This window comes from Onychostoma macrolepis, chromosome 19 (genome assembly GCF_012432095.1).
Source record: "Onychostoma macrolepis isolate SWU-2019 chromosome 19, ASM1243209v1, whole genome shotgun sequence".
Lineage (NCBI taxonomy): Eukaryota > Metazoa > Chordata > Actinopteri > Cypriniformes > Cyprinidae > Onychostoma > Onychostoma macrolepis.
Window position 1 is genome coordinate 11272943 of NC_081173.1, and position 20757 is coordinate 11293699.

The following is a 20757-nucleotide window of genomic DNA, read 5'->3' on the forward strand; positions in this document are numbered from 1 at the left end:
ATGTCCGTCTGTACAGATTTTGTATTGTGTGCAGTTTGTTCAAAATAGACACACACTCTTATTCTACTGTATTACAGAAAGCCCTTTGAAGAAGAGGAGGAGAATTTTTGGGAAAAAAAGGCACAAGATGTCATTACGGGAATTTCTCAAATAATGGATGAAAGTTTGCCAAGCATGCGGTGTAATGTAAGCATTACATGCCCGCTAGTCTGTTCTCCTCACAGCGCCAGGCTGAGAGACGCCCTTAAAACTGCCTGTAAAAATGTCATATTTAAACATTATACTGTCAAAGGTTGCTTTGCTAAACCTATATTCTCCTGCACCGGGGTTCCCTCTCATTTGTGTGTACCTTCTCTCGCTATTTTTTTTTCTCGTGTTTACACTCAATTCATGACCTGGAGGTGTTTAATCAGGTTTTGTGCTGTTTTCCATATTGTAGTGATCTCAAGAAACCACCCACCCACCCGCTTCAAAACATTTGCATACAAACTCCATTTGCTGTTGCAGAGAGTGCAGAACTTCATGCTACAGCATGTTCAAACCAATCATGAAGGTTTTTATCCAGACAGCTACACAGGGTGATCTGGGATACACCTAAACCTACCCAACTGTCCAGCCCACCCTGAGAGTCCTATAACCAACCTTATATCACAAAGCTGGAGCATTTGAGCGGCATAATTTGGTCTGAAATCACCCCCTGTACCCTTATATAGTGCACCATTTGAGGAAACAGCCATTTGTAGTGGTGTCCGAAAACATAGTGGACATTTATCAAATGTGCTCATTCAATCCCATAATGCACTGCAATAATAAGTGCACAACCGATGTACACTCAACTGCTGAACGTTTTCATTCTCTCATTCAGTAAGCTATATTAATGGAGAAATTATAGTGGACATTTCTATAACTCCAGAAAGGCACTTCCACAGGATTCAGTGAAGGATATACAGGTGCTGGTCATATAATTAGAATATCATCAAAAAGTTGATTTATTTCACTAATTCCATTCAAAAAGTGAAACTTGTATATTATATTCATTCATTACACACAGACTGATATATTTCAAATGTTTATTTCTTTTAATTTTGATGATTAGAGCTTACAGCTCATGAAAGTCAAAAATCAGTATCTCAAAATATTAGAATATTACTTAAGACCAATACAAAGAAAGGATTTTTAGAAATCTTGGCCAACTGAAAAGTATGAAAATGAAAAGTATGAGCATGTACAGCACTCAATACTTAGTTGGGGCTCCTTTTGCCTGAATTACTGCAGCAATGCGGCGTGGCATGGAGTCGATCAGTCTGTGGCACTGCTCAGGTGTTATGAGAGCCCAGGTTGCTCTGATAGTGGCCTTCAGCTCATCTGCATTGTTGGGTCTGGTGTCTCTCATCTTCCTCTTGACAATACCCCACAGATTCTCTATGGGGTTCAGGTCAGGCGAGTTTGCTGGCCAATCAAGCACAGTAACACTATGGTCATTGAACCAGCTTTTGGTACCTTTGGCAGTGTGGGCAGGTGCCAAGTCCTGCTGGAAAATGAAATCAGCATCTCCATAAAGCTTGTCAACAGAAGGAAGCATGAAGTGCTCTAAAATTTCCTGGTAGATGGCTGCGTTGACTGTGGACTTCAGAAAACACAGTGGACCAACACCAGCAGATGACATGGCAGCCCAAATCATCACTGACTGTGGAAACTTCACACTGGACTTCAAGCAACATGGATTCTGTGCCTCTCCACTCTTCCTTCAGACTCTGGGACCTTGATTTCCAAATGAAATGTAAAATTTACTTTCATCTGAAAAGAGGACTTTGGACCACTGAGCAACAGTCCAGTTCTTTTCTCCACAGCCCAGGTAAGATGCTTCTGGCGTTGTCTCTGGTTCAGAAGTGGCTTGGTAGCCCTTTTCCTGAAGGCGTCTGAGCGTGGTGACTCTTGATGCACTGACTCCAGCTTCAGTTCTCTCCTTGTGAAGCTCTCCCAAGTGTTTGAATCGGCTTTGCTTGACTGTATTCTCAAGCTTGCGGTCATCCCTGTTGCTTGTGCACCTTTTCCTACCCAAATTCTTCCTTCCAGTCAACTTTGCATTTAATATGCTTTGATACAGCACTCTGTAAACAGCCACACCTTTCAGTAATGACCTTCTGTGACTTACCCTCTTTGTGGAGGTGTCAATGTTCGTCTTCTGGATCATTGCCAAGTCAGCAGACTTCTTTATTATTGTGGCTTCAAAGAACAAGAGATACCCAGAATTTATACTGTAGGGATGGTCATTTATTCAAACACAAATGTAAATATTCTAATATTTTGAGATACTGATTTTTGACTTTCATGAGCTGTAAGCTCTAATTATCAAAATTAAAAGAAATAAACATTTGAAATATATCAGTCTGTGTGTAATGAATGAATATAATATACAAGTTTCACTTTTTGAATGGAATTAGTGAAATAAATCAACTTTTTGATGATATTCTAATTATATGACCAGCACCTGTAAACTAAAAAATAATCCCAAACTTATAAGCAGTGACAGAACTGAATTTTTCTAACCTTTTTAAAAAGCATGTTTTGCCTTTAATGTAAATTCTTACATTTAATTACAAACTGTTTAATGCAGCTCAGAGATTCCATGAATGCATATACACTGCATTTACAATTGCATTAATAATGTTGAGATTAATGTTTTAAATATAAAATACATTATACAAATATGAAATGTTGGGAAAAAATGAAATTAGACTTTAAATATGAAATTAAAACCATCAGTAGATGGCAGCAAATCACTGTATTGAACCATTCACTTAATTGATTTGTTCAAAGTGGCTGATTCATTTAGAAACAAAGCAAGTGACTGTCTATAAATGGGTCATTGAATCACTGACCCACCTAATTTATTAAAAAGATGCTGAATCATTTAAGAACTAAAATGTCTAAAATGGAAATCACTTAATATTAACTTAAATATGGCCTATTCTTTTGTTTATTTATGAAAGGCTATTTATACCAGGCGTTGAACTGTCAAAACTGGTCTTGTCTGACCTAAAACCGGACAGATGGCCACCCTAGGAGTAATGTAGGGAATAGTGAATGAGTTCATAGGGGATGATTTTGGATACAGCCTTGCTTTCTATTGTAGTGACTATAAAACTCCACTCACCAAGCAATCCCATTGGTTCAAAATCCTGCTCCACATAACTATGAACATCAAATATGTTATAATTGTTCGTTATTTTGTCGCGTCACACTATCGTGCTTAGTTAGGACACATCTAAGGTGTTTTACAGCCTGTAGTTCAGATTCAGTGCCGCTTGTTCAAATGCAAAGTAAGACCATATGGTAGGCCAACCACATGCAGTTATTATACATCAGGTTTCTTCCATGGTGAATGTACACTGTGCCATATATAACATATAGTAAGGTTGTGCAAATCTTGAGATCGAATATGATAATCCTTCACTTCATCACACTGAGTCACTCCCATTGAACACTGACTACAGATGAAAGTCATTCTCGGTGTAATACTTGTGTAAATATTCTCACTGATCCTAGAATTGTTTTCGTTTCCCCCTCAAATCACTTGAAATACAGCGCCATCTGGCGTCTAAAAACAGCACTGTATTATCAGTCTGCTTGTTTGATCTTGCTCAAACAGTATGTGTATAGAAATAAACGCAGTCAGTTATCTAGACCCTATCTTTCCTTTGAATTTAATATCCTTTACGTAATCTGACTGTATGGCGTTTCTGAATTCTGCAGAGTCCTTACATACTATCAATTATGTATGAATGAGTTTTTTTTATGTCAGCACAAAGCTAGTTTGGTCTTCTTTTAGGCTTGTCTCACAGTAGGGGGTCTGAAGGAGCGGCGGTCCCATACGTGCTTTGGAGGAGTCATCAGGGCTTTGAACGTTTGAAGATCTGCAGAAATAGACTCTCCAATCCCTCTCCCATGTCCTTGTCTCTCACTCTCTTTCTCTTTTATTTTCTCCCTTTTTTGCTGTTGTATCTATTCATCTGCCTTTGTATCTCTGCAGCTTTGATTCTTTTTCATAGACCTGATGTTTTTTTCTGTCTATGAGCTTGTGTGAGGCTCAATTGCAGGGGTTAGACTGGAGGTGTTGTAAAGTGAAAACCAACGCATATAAAGTGTGTAGGTGCTTGATTAATTTGCTTGTCCTCTCTAACTGTGGATAAATAGACCGAAGCGAATTCTGCTTTTATGTATTTTTTCATATTCTGTGTGAAGCTGACTACATGTTTGTTTAACACTAAGTAGCTAAGTCACAAAGCTCTGTTTGTCTGAACCATCTCAACCAATGCCAAACATTTCTGTAAATGCTGTGGTCAGAAAGAGCATGTTAAGAATGACGCAGCGTCTGCACATGGAGGAATTTTCCAGAGTTTGATATGTAAATCAAACTAAAGCTGAAAATAAGACATTGTAGTATGCTTCCAGCTATATATATCTTATGCACGTACTAAAAAAAAAAAAAAAAAAATTAGGATTTACTTACTCATATAAGCTTTTCGAGTTGAATTTTTTCATCTAATATTAATATTTTTAGCTTTATTTCAATTAACGAAAATTATTTTTAATAGTTTTAGTTAACAATAACAACACTGGCCTCCTCTGATACCCCCACACACACACATTTTGCTCTGTCTTTTACTATATTGACATATTTACAGCTATGTCATGTTCCTATTTCTTATATTTCTGTTACTAGTAATACTGTTGTTGAAAATAGCTTTCAAAAGTTTTGTTTTCAGGCGATGGTAAACAAATCCTTGACAGAAAAAAGACCAGAGTGCCAAATGAAAGCACACACACGTTGACATGATGGGATGACAATGTCAGTCAGATTGTCAGAGAAAAGCAGCACCTATGACGCCCTCAGCACTGAGTGAGGGAGAGAGAGAGACAGACAGAGAATGAGAGAAGTTAAAAGGAATGAGGTCAGCCTGGGGTACGACACGGTAACCTGAGAGAAGTACCTGCCCCTCACACTATCCATTACTGCTGCATTTGTCCCAGCTGAGCACAGCAGGAGAAACGCAGGAAGCACAAAGCTATCTCTCCATCAGTCCCTCACAATGACCCAAAGACGGCCCTGAATGAACCTGTCACGGATTGAGTTTTACTACTTTGAGTGTGACCAGAAGCTTTGAGGGGCTTTTTAGGCAGTTGTAAATGAGTGTGTGTGTGTGTGTGTGTGTGTGTGTGTGTGTGTGTGTGAGTGTAGAAGAGATATCCACTTCCCTTCCTCCTGTTGTACCTCTCCAGTAGTTTTGCACAAAGGGAGCGTATTGAATGGTGATTGTAGGTTGAGTGACAGGCTTTGTGATTGTTAATGACACGATTGCGCTTGTCATGATTTATTTGTGACTATATCTACAGCTGAGGTATCAATGTTCAACTGCCCTGATAAAATTCTCAGCATTTTCTAAGTAGCACTGCATGTCTGCTGAGTCCATTAACAAATGACCAATTATTAATCAAAACAGTGATTGTTTGAAAATGAACTAGATTTGTTTATTTTGTGGTAAAGTAGCATGATAGAGCCAACCTTATGATATATGGTATGCGGTGAATGTGAAATAATGAGCAATACAAAAATAGCCCAGTTAAGTTTTCATTTGTATCACATATTTATGATTTAATATAAATCATAATCTTAAATATACACTACTTTTCATTTGTTCAGGGTTGGTAAGATTTAATTCATGTTTTTGAAAGAAGTCTCTTACATTCACCAAAGTTGCATTTATTTGTTCAAGTATACAGTAATATTGTGAAATTTAATTACAGTTTAAAATAGCTGTTTCTTATTTTAAGGTTTTTAAAATTGTATTCTGTATTTGTATTTATTCTTGTCATGGCAAAGGCTGGCAAACTTTTGAATGGTAGTGAAAGTGTAAATATTCATCTTTAATATGAAATGTTAAATGAGATTTATGTTTAAACTCAAAAATGAACCTAAATATAAATCTTCAACTTGACATTTAGAGAAAATGCAAACTGTCAAATTGCACATGGTGTTTAGTCTGTATATTAATTCATTAAAAACAGATTAGATTGAAGATTACTTCATAATGGGAAAGTATTCTGTGAAAAGTATTTTTACATTTTACATGTTTTTATCTAATATGATAATGGCATCTTTTTATTAAAATTTTAAAGGGATACTCCACCCCAAAATGCAAATTTGGTCATTAATCACTTACTTTTACGGGTTTGGAACGACATGTTCCAAACCCGTAAAAGCTTCGTTTGTCCTCGGAACACAATTTAAGATATTTTGGATGAAAACCGGGAGGTTTGTGACTGTCCCATTGACTGCCAAGTAAATTACACGTTCAAGGCCCAGAAAAGTATAAAAAACATCGTCAAAATAGTCCATCTGCCATCAGTGGTTCAATCTGAATTTTATGAAGCGACAAGAATACTTTTTGTACACAAAGAAAATAAAAATAACGACATTTATTCAACAATTCGTCTCCTCTCTGTCTCTCTGTGTCAGCGTAGCGCCATTTTGGAGAGCAAAGTGCGTACGCTATTCTCTGTCATCTGTAACGCATGGATATGTATTGTATGTTTATTTACGCTTTTGACATGGGGGGTAAGTGATTAATGACCAAATTTGCATTTTGGGGTGGAGTATCCCTTTAACGGCCCTTTAAGTGACTTTTGTTTTTGCAGTTTTTTAAAGTATAATAATGAATATATTATTGTAGTAAAAAGCTATTAAGCATTTTCTATTTGGGGTTATTTAAATGCGTCACAATTTAGCAGTTTTGTTTTGTTTGTTTTTTTGCTAAATCTGACAAAAGATTTTTTGTAGCACCTTTTCTTTTACATTCAGCACTTCATGATATGATTTCTAAAACATATACTTGCAAAGCTGTAAGGCACATTATTAAATAATATTACAGTGTACGAGCCAAAGCCATCTTCCATTAATAGTATACTGAGACATCCGTCCTCCAGTATGAGTCAGTGGTTTTCTGTGCTTGTTTCATGTATAAATATTGCTTTTTCCCTGGCTGAATAAGGTAGTCCTGTCTCATTATGTTAAATGGTGGAATGAATAGACTGTAATATTGCTGTGGAAACAGGGAGCATCCCTCAGCGCCGAGACTGTGTGAAGTCATTTCTCATCATTATAAACACAGCCACTCGCTGCATGGCTGCTTGCACTTTGTGGGATATATATATATGTGTATTTGTGAAACGGATTCTCATTGGGTGGCTCCAGCCATCTGGCATTAGCTGAGATGAACTCATTGCTGCTTCTCTATTGATCGGTGAAATATCTGAGCTGCTGTAGTAATGATGTCATCACCTGCCTCTCAGCACTGACCTTGAATGACGCGAGCGACTGAGCATGCTCATTGTGCTGCTCTTTGTGTGTGTGTGTGCTGGATTCCGTAGGTTGAAAGAAGGAAGGCTTTCAACCTGCTGTCCTCTAATGCACACACACACACACACACACACACACACACACACCTGCTGCTGAATTCCTTTGAGGCACTCCATCTTGTTTCCTCTCTGTCCGGTGAGAAAAGAGAGATGGTGTCTGCCATGCCACTTCCATCTGTAGAAGAAAAGCACCATGATTACTTTGTGTGCAAAGCATATGGTGCACCTTATGACAGCGGTATGAGGCATTCATGCATCATTATGTTTGAATATAAATGGCTTGATTTGACATAAAAATGCCTTTGTATAACCTAATAGGTCTGATTAGGTCTGTTCAGTTCGTTTCAGAATGAAAACACAGGTTTATAGAAATTGTTTATCCTAGATTCTGTCATCATTTCCTCTCCCTCATGTTGTTTTAAACCCATTTGACTTTCTTTCTTTAGTGGAACACAGAGAAAAACAGTACAGTGAAAACAGTACTGGTTACTTTTATTTCATGCAACTATACACTACTTTTCAAAAGTCTGGGGTCAGTAAGTGTTTTTTTTTTTTTTTTACTGTATCTTTAATCAAATGAATGCAGCCTTGGTGACCATAAAAGACTTCATTCAAAAACAGTAAAAAAAAATCTTACCAGCAACTTTTGAACAGTAGTGTACATGAATGAATGAGAACTTGAGTGAATAAGAGCTCTCAAGCTTCGAAAAGATGCAAAACTTCGTAAAATTAACCAGAAATTTAGTCCATACATTTTATAAGTGAATAAGGAGTTACATTTCAGTCTGTTAAAATATTTGCATTACTTGCATCAGTTTTAAGTCCATCTTTCCAATATGCTTATACTGTGAGTCATCTGTTGTGACTCATTTATATCTGAGTCAAAAATGTATTAAAACTCAAGTTTTTTCTTTGTTTATTTTACATGGTCAGTATTTTACCAAAATGGGAAATATGAAATTTTTTTCAATACACCCACTATTGGTAGCTGTGGAAAAAGATAGTTCTGTTCCCTGCTCACACAGATGTGGCTCAACCAGGTCCGTCAGTTTATAGGAAGGTAAGGAGGAGGGATTTTAAAGCCCTCTGCAAAGGGGCCGTTCACCCCTAAACTTTCCCGGATACTCTTGATGGGTCACCATGGGTCTCCATGGTCTCTTGATGGGAGTTCTTTACTCTCCCTCTCTTCATATGTTCTGTCTTTTCCCTGCTAACCGAGTTCCGCTACAAGGATGGTATTGGCTTACTGCTTGTCCTATATCTGCTCATGGGAACCTTACACACCACACTGTGTTGTGTAACACACTCATACACTACTCTACTCTAAAATGGACTTTGTGGAGCAGACTTGCACGAGAATACAAACTTGTTTTAGGAACCATAAACAGGTACAGGGAACTGGAACTTGCTTGTGTGCGCTTGCCTGCCTGAGTATGTTGCATTGCTGGCAATATTAGATATCTAAGATTTGTCTGAATTAATCATTCTCCTTCAGTCTGATTTGAAATTTCCCAAGTGATGATAAGGGAATACGATCAGGGCTTTAGAGACTGAGGGCAATGCAGCATTAGAATAAGAGCTGAACCTTTATATGATGAATGTGATACCAAGACAGTTTCATTTTGAACTCCTTTACACTGTAGGTATAACTAACTATGTTTTCTGAAGGGCAAAATTCACAGACAGTGCTAGGGTGTTGTAGGTGGTTGCTGTGTAGTTTTTAAGGTGTTCTGATCTGTTAATGCATTGTGATTTGGTTATTAGGGTGTTCTGGATGGTTGCCAGGGTGATGCTGTGCAGTTGCTGAGGTGCTCTGATGGGTTTGTTAATTTAGTTGATAGGTTGTTTTGTATGGTTGCTTGGATGTGGTTGCTATCATGTTTTGGGTGGTTGTTTACTAGTCCTAACCCACCCTCAGTTTAATGTAATTCTATGGGATTATTTTCAAAAAATTGTTTGTTCACAGTAGGGATAGGCACTATACCGGTAGACACCATTAACCAGAAGAAATTTGTTAACCGGTAGAGATTTTGTACTATCCTCTCTATCGCGATTACATGCTCACGTGACGTTGCTGTTCTACGTCAAGAAAACTTATCGATTGTATGCGTTTTTTAGCATTGCGGTTTAAAAACAAGTGATTTTAAGCCATTGAAGTGCAATCAGCAGTGAAAGAGAACTCATTCCTCTATATGCAAGCACTGACAGAGAGGTGTGTGCATGTGAAGATGGTGCTCATAAAGCACGGGAATATTGAACAGAGTTATTTTTGCAGCTTTATAGGCCTTGAACAGTTAAATACACACACTTGTATGTGTCAAAATGCCCTTCTTTGCAAGTATCCTTGTAAACACAGTAATTTAGGTCTTAAGTGAAAACAAACAGCTGAGAAAGAAACCATGTAACAGTATATTGGATCTGGGCAGCTCTTAAAGTGACAGCAATTAAGTGGCAGTAATTTTCCTGCTGTCTCTCATTCATGTTAATCAAACAACAAAAGAGAGAAAGTCTCTCACTGCTTTTGACTAAATCACTTTTGTAACTTTAATAAGAAGAAATATATATTTAATTTACACAGTGATAAATTTGCAGTGTTTTTATACATTTGATTACTTTCTATAATGTATGTAGCATTTATTATTTCTTATTCTTATTCATTTCTATGGTATCAAAAATGTGGATATCATAAAGACCTTATTTAAAGCAAAAATAACTATATTGTGATATATATCGTTACCATGAAATAACATTACTCATATCGTGAAGATTTTGGTCATATCGCCCATCCCTAGTTCACAAGGTGAAAATCTTAACCTTCAACAGCCTGATCACTTATTTTCAACAGGCCACGTGATTTGAGATTGTATTCATTTCTGTAGCACAGACGGTGCAATATGAGTTGTGAAGGTTAATATATTAGTTTGTTACTGAAATGTTCACAGTTAGTAAAAAGCAAAGAGCAGGTTTGCGTTCAGTGCTGATGTGATCTGATGCCTATCAGATTCTGACAATGATCTGGTGAGTAATAACAGAGAAGATATAGCAACTTCATTTAATTTCTGCTGGTGGCAATAAATGTGGAATTGAAAAAATGAGTTGCTCAGTGTCGCTTCCTATGTCTATATCTGGCCTTTTTGTTTTAGGTTTGGTTATAAATGTTAAGAGACCAAGATGTACTTTGAGACTCTCGATAGAGTATGAAACATTGTTGGCCTGAGGTGCTAAGATATTTCATAGAGATTTGAAAGGATTTCTGTGGGAAAATGATAAGAACATTTTCATTCCAGTATGTCTGTCCATCTGTCAGGCAGTGTGTCACCTCTGAAACACACTGTACAAAGTAAGAAGTATGTAATTTTTTTAGAAGTATGGTACAATCCACAATGGTACTGTAGAAATTACTTGTTCAACCAAACCAAACAAGTCAATGTTTGGTTGACAGTTGCAACAGTAGTAGATGTTGTATGTACATCAAGCATTTTTCTCATTCTACACATACATGTCACCTTAAACACTGACCTAGCAGTCTTGTTTACCCAACACCAACTCCTAGAGCTAGAGCTGATAGTAACTTTGAGGGAAGTGACATTCAGGGAAATGTTTAAGTGATTCTGGCAGTGTGAGCTGTGTCTCATAAAAATACTGAGCTTGCAGAATTACCCCATTGCTGTTTATGACTTGTGGCTACAGCCGCAAACATGTGACACACGAAAGGGGAAAAAGGCATTAAAGTGGCAGTAATAGTGTTTGAAGGTGTCTTTTTCACATACTAAGACAGCTGAATAGATCTGATATCACCATGCAGCCACAGATTTTGCTTTAACCTCTGATTTCTGGAAATTCAAAGTAGATTCATTGGAATTAGTATCATGCTTGGTTAACTATTGATGAACAGCACCTGGTGTAATAATTTTCTCACTGTAGTAATGCAGATCTCCTCATGACTCCTGCTTAGATTGATCATTCACGCTGTGCTCGTAGCCGCGCTCTCAAGCTCATCTGAGTTGTGGAATAGAGACATTTTGAGGTAGGATATTCAAGCTGTAGAATCTGCAGTACAGTATGTTTAATTTTAGTGCATTGGTATTGACAATTAACCAGTATCTGGATCCTCTTTAAATCAGCTGGGTTTAGTGAGTACTAGTACTACAACAGGGTAATTCCATTGCAACAATCACAGTTATGTGCAAAACATGACCAGATTCCAGCAAAAAGTTTTCTGTCCAACTTTAAAGTGAAAATATGTGATGCCACGCAGTCACAGCCAGTCAGAAAATATATGATGTTAATTATACAGTTTTGTTCACTGGGAGTTTTCCTGAATGATTAGGATATGTTGTTGGGCTGCTTTTATATAAAACAGACAAATTACATCAAACAACATTCGGAAGCATTTGTTCTTAAATGTGACATTTATTTATTTATTTATTTATATATATATATAATATAAAGTAAATAGAAAAGAGATAGAATAGATAGAGCTAGTGTTAGAGGTTCAAGGTATTATTATTTTTATAATAATTAAAAAGAAAACCAGTGGGTAGAGTACAAAAAGAATTGAGAACGCTAGTGTTAAGGTGAAGCATTTTTAAATACATAAAAAGAAAACAAGTAAATACAATATAATATAAAATAGAGAGTTCTAGTGTTAGAGGGTGAAGTGTGGATGGACTAGCTGTGTCCTTAGCTGTTTCTTAAAGATGTTTATTTACATTTGTTTTATTGATTTTATTGGTTAATATAGTTTTTCCACCATTTGTATTGTGCAACAATAAACATTTTTAACAATAATATGCAACATTGTTGTCACATGGTCTCATTATGTACATGTAAATTCATTACGTAGCATCCAGTTTTCATCTCTATAATATATAATTTAATAATATTATATATATTATATTATATACATTATAATAACATCTGTTAATAATATTAATAATATTCAAACAAGTTATGAGTCATGAATTTTAAAATCACACCTAATATTACTTCTGGATTGTTCATCACACTGGAAGGTCAAGTGAAATGCATTGCTTTATAGTATTGCATGCAGTGTGCTGTTACACATTCTGGGAAATTAAGTAGGTTATCTGAATAATTTCATACAAAAATTTCATTTCAGAATTTTTCTGACTTTTGTCTAATTGACTGGTTTTATTATTGCAATGTAAAAAATGCAGTGGCTGCCTTTTTTCTTGTTTAATCTATTGACAACTATCTATTTAATCTATTGTTTAATCTATTGAATTATATGATGTAAAAATTATAGGGTTAAACATGATTTCCTTATGATATATTAGGAGTGACCTACTAACATAAAGTGCTGCATAACTTTTTAAGTTATTATAGCAACCTGCTGTGAGGCAGTCATATTTTATTCAATACTTCTCTAGGGTCAGCATTGTAAAAGCAAACTGTTGTTGTAACATGCAAGTTACCGCGCTGCTGTAGTGGCTGTTAATGTGTGAAAATATGAATACAACAACAAAAATCACCATCTTCATCCTAATTTGAAAGGTTTTGATAACGTACAATATCAGAAAATAAAAGATGTTACAAAAGAGTTCCGAAAATACACTGAAAACGTGCACATTTGTGCTAATATTTTAAACTGTGTGGGGGGCACATTTTATTCATAGTGCCTATTGCATGCCAATGGCAAAGTGCACAGTGAATTATACATTACATTGCTGGATACTATATACTGAACATAGGATGTTTGAGTAGTTTAGTTTATTGATTTTATAAAGAACATTTAAAAATAACAGATGTTGAAACCAAAGTGCTGTAAAGAAAATATACAGCAAGATTAAAACAAAATGAAAGACTAGACAATATACAAAACAAAACGAAATGGACAAATGAGAAAATTTACACTCTTAGGAAGAATTTAAACACAAAGAATAGAAATAGGTCTTCCAAGAGGATTTGAACACAGAAGTAGAAGGAGCAGATAAAATATAGAGAGGGAGACTATTGCAGAGCGGCAGTCAACGAGAAACCTGATCACCTTTAGCTTTAAAACAAGAACGATGAGCTGAGAGTAGAAATTGACTGGATGATTGAAGGGGTCTTGAAGCAGTATACAGAGTGAAAAGATCACAAATGTACTGAGGTGCAAGTCCATGCAAAGCTTTAAAAACAAAGAGCAAAATTTTAAAAACCAAACGGAACTTAACCGGTAACCAGTGAAGAGAGGTGAGCGCAGGTGTAATGTGCTCACATTCATTAGTGCTGGTCAGTAAATCTGGCTGCCACATTTTGAACCATCTGCAAGTGATTGGATAAGAAATGATAAGTTGTGTCTCTGAATAATATGACCTTGCGGAAGCATATATAATGCAAAAAGAAGAGGACCCAAAATGAAGCCCTGCGGAACACCATAAGAGATTTGAGTAGCTAAACATTTTTCTTTTTAAATGAACACAAACTGATGAATCATTTACAATAAGACCACATATGATGCATGTATTTCAGTGCTTCTCAAGCACATAGGAATCTGGAAGACAATGCAAAGTGGCGTGTTTTGATACCAGAGGATGGTCTGTGTGTCTACATATAATGTTTTGTAGACTGGCTATAGCACTTATGTCTTGGTTTTCTCCACTGTTGCGTTTAGGTTTCTCACTCGTTCTCTCCCTCATTCACATGTTCACACATCCCACTATCTGTCCTCGGTCTCAGACTCCTGTAGCACTAATGGCTGTTGTCACAAGTTTTACTGCACCCACCCGGTGCGACCATCTGTCTGGTCTCTTTCTCTCTCTCTCTTGCTCTTTCTCTCTTATCAATGATGCTTTATCAGCACGTCTGCCAAAACACAATGTTGCCAAAGCAGTACAGAGGATAATTAATCTGCAGAATTGGACGATATGGCAGAAGTGTATACTTGTTAATCACCGCAAAGAAAGCACGAAATGACATTGACATATAACCATGACCTCTCCTCTTCATCATTAGCATCACAACTTAAGCCATAAAACCTGCTTCTTTGGAGCAACTAGGAGATGGGTGAAAATGGGCATATTGTGGTGTAGAGAAAGTGTAGAGAGAGACTGTAAATCTGAAAATGCATATATCTCATATAGAATAGAGTTTTATATATATATATATATATATATATATATATATATATATATATATATATATATATATATATATATATATATATATATATATATATATATATATATATATATATTTATGATTAATTTTAGATTTCTTCTTTTATTATCATTGTTATTATTGTTGTTATTTTGTGCCATTAAAGTGTAGAGAGATTTAATTTTGAAATGCATATATCTGATAAAATATGTTATAAATAATGTATTAAATACATTATATATAAACAGATATATTAATCTGCACTTTATTTATAATTTAATATATTTGTTTATTTAAAGTAATTTAATATATTTTTAATAATTTTAAATTTAAATGAATTAATTTTACATTTTAGAGAGAGTCTTAATTTTGAAATGCATACAGTATGTATTATTAAATATATATTAAAAATTATTATTATTTTTATAAACAATATAATTATAATAATAATGTGGCGAAAAAGTGTAGAGAATTTTGATTTTGAAATCTATATATCTGATCAAATTTACTAAATTATCTATTTATACAGTATATATGAACAAATATATAAATCTGTAATTATTTAAATTATTTTATGTTTTTAATTTTTCTTTTTTCTGCTTGTTTAGAGAGACTCAATTTTGAAATGCATGTATCTTATAATATCTACATGTGTTATATATTAATAAATTATATTTAAATATATATATATATATATATATATATATATATATATATATATATATATATATATATATATATATATATATATATATATATATATATATATACATTTTTATTTATTTATAAAATTTTACATTTAGTAGTAGTAGAAGTATGTGGCAAAAAGTGGAGACAAAGATTTTTTAAAATGCATATATCTGCTAAAAGTAATTTTGTTCGGCACTCAGGTTTAAACTGGCATATACAGTAGATGATCTCAGTCCATCTTTAAAAAAATAAAAAAATAAAAAAATAAACCCTCTGAAGACCCCTACTTTCTTTTCCATTCATTAGATCATAATCTAGCACTTTCTAGATGTTTGTGATTGCTAAGAAAGGCTAAGGTGAACCTGAAATCAGCCTTTTTATACAGGGCTTCCAGTTCTGAAAGATTAGTTGACTAGTCAACTTTTAAAAATATTTTTGCACATCCCTAGTTGCAACACAAATGCTACATAAGCAGAGGGCATGTCATTTGGAAATAGATTGCTGCTATCTAATCCTCTGAAGGCAACAGTTTATTTCTCACGTAATGCCCCAGAGATAAATGATACACGGCTTCCTTGCTGCAATCTGCAATCTGTGCTGCAGAGTCCTACTCCTGAATACTGATCTAAGATCTGCGCTTCTGGGAGTTGACGGATGTGATGTCATTCCCACTTTATGCCTCATGGAATACCCCAGGTGGTTACTGAAAGAAACCAAACAAAGTCTAGCAGCAGCTACGGTGTGTCCTGCGTGCTCGCGTGCTCAACGCTGATCTGAGAGCAGCTCTAATAAGGACCATCTTTATTTAAAGAGCACACTCACTGTACACCCACACCTCCGCCTTTGTGTTGTCTTGTTACTCGGTTTCCATAGCGGTCTGTTCTGTGTTGTGAGCGTCTGAAGGGAGTGGAGCTGCAAGATGACAGAGTTGCAGTAGTATGAGTGTGACTACTAGAGTAAATGCACCTGAGTGCATCTGTATGTGGATCATGTTTGCTCAGCGCTTAGTTCACGGCCTCGGGACAGGACGGGAATTCAAGGGTAGGAAGGTGTCCTGTTTGTGACTGTACAGGCTGCTGGCTCTGTATTATTGAGTAATATATGTGTGTTTGTGTGTGTGTGTCCGCAGGCTGTGCTGGAGGCCTGCGCTGAAACTACGAGTCGTGTTGGGATTGTAACGACTTCAATGGGCTGCAACACTCACTGAAACACTGGAGGCAACTGAATGAGGTACGACAACAAGACTCGCACACACGCACACACACATATACACGCACATACACGTACGCCTTTTGATAGCAGTGACCTTTAATTCTACATTTTACTACTTGTGTCGAGGCATTATCTGGAACGCAATTGTAAAAATAACTCTTGCTTAAGCTGTGTCCTACTCACCCGTCAAATCAGGCCCTGATTGGTGGAGCAATAATACAGGTCTGCCTAGCAACAGGGCTGTTTACCAAACAACACAGCTGGGGCTGAAAGCCGCGCTTTCACGTAAAACACCTCCAGGAAAAAGCTCGCTAGCGCAAGCCGCTTGGGACAATACTGCTTTAATGATTCATGCTTGAAGCACGTTCGGTCACAGGCATACTGTAACATCCAGGTTTACTGTAGCATGCTCACACACTGTCGTGTGCACGTGCAACGGGTTCGTAGACAAGCGGTTAAGCGTCTCATTAGCAAGTAATACACATGTTCTTGGGAGATATGTGTGTATGTGAACAGGCTCATGTTCTCAAGAGTTTATACACAGTCTACTCTAGTTGAAGTGCATTACATTAATTGCATTTATGTGCATATCATTCTTTTTTCTGGGTTTTTTTTTGTTTTGTTTTGTTGTTTTTGTGCTGGTTTTTATTTTTCTGATTTGTGAATGAGTCCCTAAAGTGCCCTCTGCTGGTGTAATATAGATTGTGGTGCAAAGATTTATACTCAAAGGATTGGAATATCATTTTGAAATAGTAGTGCTGTTGTTTATATGTATATATCAGATAGATAGATAGATAGATAGATAGATGATTTTTAATAAATTTTACATAAAATGTTATAATTATTGAAAGAGGAAAGAAAAATGTAAATATTTAATCCTTATATCTGATAAAAGTATACCAGAAATGATATATTAACATTTAAATTATTTTAAATATTTATTTTTAATTTTTAATTAATTTTACATATATTATTATTTTTATTATTTTGTGTTTAAAAAGTGGAGAGAAAAATGTAAATATGAAATGCATATATCTGCTAAAGGTATACCAGAAATGATATATTAATGCATTATTTCTAAATACATATAGAATTTAAATGATTTGAAATATTTTTAGTTTTATTATATTAACATTTAAATTATTTTAAATATTTATTTTAAATTTTTAATTAATTTTACATATATTATTATTTTTATTATTTTGTGTTGGAAAAAGTGGAGAGAAAGACTGTAAATAAGTTTAAAATGTATAAATCTACTAAACGTATTTTAGAAATTATTTTTCAATATACAACGTTTTGCCCATTGCTTCACTTTTAAGCCTCTACATAAATAGAAAGTTGGCCAAGTTACGATACAGTGGATAGAATTCTGGGTAATATGATCATCCGGTTTTACAAAAAAAAACTTTTAAAAGTTAAAACATACCAATTCGTGTTAATTTTTCAGTTCAGTTTTTCACTCAAAGTGATACGCTTCTAGTAGATTTCTAAAAAAGTGTATTAAATTAATCCATTAATCATAGACAAAGCTGATGATAGATATTGAAACTGACACAAGGGCAATTACCAAAATGTATCAGCAACAGATGCAGTTATAATCTTAAACTGGCCAAATATGAGGCGATTAGCCTAGTAGCCAATATATCGGAGCACGACTACTTAAAAACTCGGGGAATGAGAGACAAGAGGCAGGCCTGTGAAAGTCTTGATATGAGCTCATTTTGAGGGTAATTAATGGAGCCATATCAAAATTAGTACTTCATGAGCTGAGGCTCTCTTTTCTGTCTGTTTTTCTCTATGTCTCACTTGCTCTGTTTTTCATCTCAGACAGCTCTACTATCCCAATAGCTCCTATAACCAATCATGGGCTTTTAGAGTAAAAGCTCTCCTCCAGTTAAAGGTCACTGGACTCTTAGTACGCGTGGTGAAGCATAGCAATTCATCACACTCATGCTGCTGCGCTTCCTAATGCGTTCTGAATGTCCTAATCTTCTGTTAAGTGTTAATATGGCAAAGGTGGGGTTCGGCTATGTGTTTTTCCTGTTGGTTAGCTCTCAAAAGCCTTTAAAAAAAATAAATAAATAAAAAGAGCCCAAATGGATGACAAATTGAAGTTGTGAGTGCATTGGAATGCATCAAAGTCCATTTAGATAGTGTTATGTCATTATAAAAATACGGAGGATCTGCAAGATCAAAGCACGATGTGCTTATGAAAACATTAAAGGGGTAGTCGGTGCTGTCATGATTTACTGACCCTCGTGTCATTGCAAACCTGTATGTACTGTATTTCTTCTCTTTGGACCCCATTGACTTTCATTGTAAAATCACATTTTTCAAAATATCTTCTTTTATATTCCACAGAAGAAAGTCAGTCATACAGTATAGGAACGACAAGAAGGTGAATAAATTTTTTTTTTTTTAGTAAAATGTCACTTTAAGCTAGTCAACTGTGTTCTTCGTATCCATACACTCTTAAAAATAAAGATTCCAAATGTGACCCTGGACCACAAAACCAGTCATAAGGGTAAATTTTCTGAAACTGAGATGTATACATCATCTGAAAGCTGAATAAATATGCTTTCCATTGATGTATGGTTTGTTAGGATAGGACGATATTTGGCTGAAGATCTGGAATCTGAGGGTGCAAAAAAAAAAAAAACATTTCTTCATGGAACATGATCTTCACTTAATATCCTAATGATTTTTGGCATAAAAGGAAAATTTATAATTTTGACCCATACAATGTATTTTTGGCTATTGCTACAAATATACCTGTGCGACTTATGATTGCTTTTGTGGTCCAAGGTCACAAGTAGTTTCCAAATGCCACGGAAGAACAATAATTTGTGGTTCTCCAAAGAATCTTTCAGTGAACAGTTCTTAAAAAAAAAAAAAAGAAATTAGTGTAAAGAACACCGTTATTTCACTACGAAGAACCTTTTGTCCATTGGAAAGGTTCCATGTGTTAAAGGGTCTTCCTGGAACCATCAGTGCCAATAAAGAACCTTTAAGAGTATAATTCAAGTCATTTTTGTCAGGAGTGTGTCTTGCACACATGACTCTTTTGAAGTTCGGGTGCTGCAGAACCCAGCCTTCTGTTTGCCTAGTGTGTGTGTGTGAGAGAGAGAGAGAGAGAGAGAGAGAGAGAGAGAGAGTTTGGTGAGTGTGCGAGGACAGCAGTGCTATTCTTGGCGGTTGGGGGAAGTCTTGGCTCCCGGGCGCATGGGAAAAGTGTTCTTGGCAGGAGTAGCAGTGGCATTCCATTGTGCCTGAGTCCCTCTCCCCCTCAGCACTTAAAACTGTGTCCTTTCACACCATGATCTCAGCGGAGTGCTTTCTAGAAAGAGGGAGAATAAATAAATTACTAGCATAAACATGAAAGCACCTTGGAATCCAACCGTCCACACAGATGTACTCGTTCACACCTGTTTGCACACTTTTCTCCTCTTAATTTCTAACATTCACACACAGACTTCCATTTTCCATCTTCGTCTTTTGAACAGTTTTGAATGGCAGCTTCAGAATAACACAAACCACATTCACTGCTGTCATAAACATGTCTCTCAGCACACTGGCCCTTATTCGTTGGAGCCGCTTGGAAGTCAAAGGTTCTGGAACATTGAAAAAAGGTCAGAGCAATAAACATTCAGTTCTCCGACATGCTGTGATGGTGCTCTCCCAGAAATGAACTCGAAATGTATTTGACCTTTGACCTAGGGGTGGGAATCAGCAGGGATATGGCGATAAAATTAAGGAATATTACATCCGTCCGACTGACTGACATGATATTGCAGTTTTATGAAAAGCAGTCACTTGTTTTATACCATAAAATATTCTTCTTGGTCTTAATAGGGCCTGTTTTTGACTGCAGAGTTTGTTTTGCAGGTGTAGTTCATGTAGTCATGTTCATATTTTATACTTCAGACTGATTTAGGGGATGTGTGTGTTTGTTTGTGTGTTTGTTAATTTTATCAGTTGCCACGTGCATCAGGCATAAGCTGCATCTGCTGCACGTGTTTGTCAAGATCTGTGATATACACCATCTTCCTACCTTCTTGTCCATATTTGCTTTCATTGTTTGCAGAAATCATCATAGCAGCAGAACCATCCAACCTAAAAACATTTTTCTTTCACATTAGCTTTACCACTTTTTATGTATACATTTATTTATTTATTTATGTGGTAATGTGATTTGAGCTTAAGGATGTTTTCGTATTTTATTTCTGATGTTAAATTAGGGATACATAATATATCATCAATTACCATATCAGTTATCAGTTGTAAGTTTTATTTATTTATAATGTCCAATATTAGATATTTTTTAATTGT

At 35.7% G+C, this 20757-nt stretch overlaps 1 protein-coding gene across 3 annotated transcripts in view; it reads left to right on the plus strand.

Moving 5' to 3' along the window:
- Positions 1-20757, plus strand: part of atxn1a (ataxin 1a) — a 105162-nt gene that overhangs the window by 53162 nt on the left and 31243 nt on the right. For 2 of the 3 annotated variants that reach the window (XM_058752720.1, XM_058752721.1), the window contains exon 3: positions 16343-16443. The gene's annotated coding sequence lies outside the window, so the exon portion shown is untranslated. Of the gene's footprint in view, positions 1-15758; positions 16255-16342; positions 16444-20757 lie in introns of those variants that run through there. The other variant, XM_058752722.1, reaches the window with a different exon arrangement.